Source organism: Cherax quadricarinatus, chromosome 100, assembly GCF_038502225.1.
Source record: "Cherax quadricarinatus isolate ZL_2023a chromosome 100, ASM3850222v1, whole genome shotgun sequence".
NCBI lineage: Eukaryota > Metazoa > Arthropoda > Malacostraca > Decapoda > Parastacidae > Cherax > Cherax quadricarinatus.
Window position 1 is genome coordinate 1,643,831 of NC_091391.1, and position 490 is coordinate 1,644,320.

Sequence of the window (490 nt, forward strand, 5' to 3'; positions counted from 1 at the left end):
ATCAGGTAGTGAGAGAGAGAGAGGAGAGCATCAGGTAGTGAGAGAGAGAGAGGAGAGAAACTGAGAGAGAGAGAGAGAGTGAGGTGGGGAGGTGAGAGGAGAGGTGAGGTGAGGAGTGAGAGGAGGTGGAGAGGAGAGAGAGGAGAGGTGAGAGAGGTGGGAGGTGAGAGGTGAGAGGAGTGAGGTGGGGAGGTGAGAGAGAGAGTGAGAGTGAGAGAGAGAGAGTGAGAGAGGTAGAGAAGGAGAGTGAGAGAGAGAGAGAGAGAGAGAGAGAGAGAGAGAGAGAGAGAGAGAGAGAGAGAGAGAGAGAGAGAGAGAGAGAGAGCGACATGATGGTAATGCTGGTGCAGTAGTGAGATGAATGGGACGATGTTGGCACCTGGAGAAGAAGTTGATATCCTTGGGGTGAAATTTGACTCCAAACTAACCATGAAGAACCATGTTGTAAATCTTTGCAAACAAGGCAGCCAGGAAAGCTTACAGCTTACGC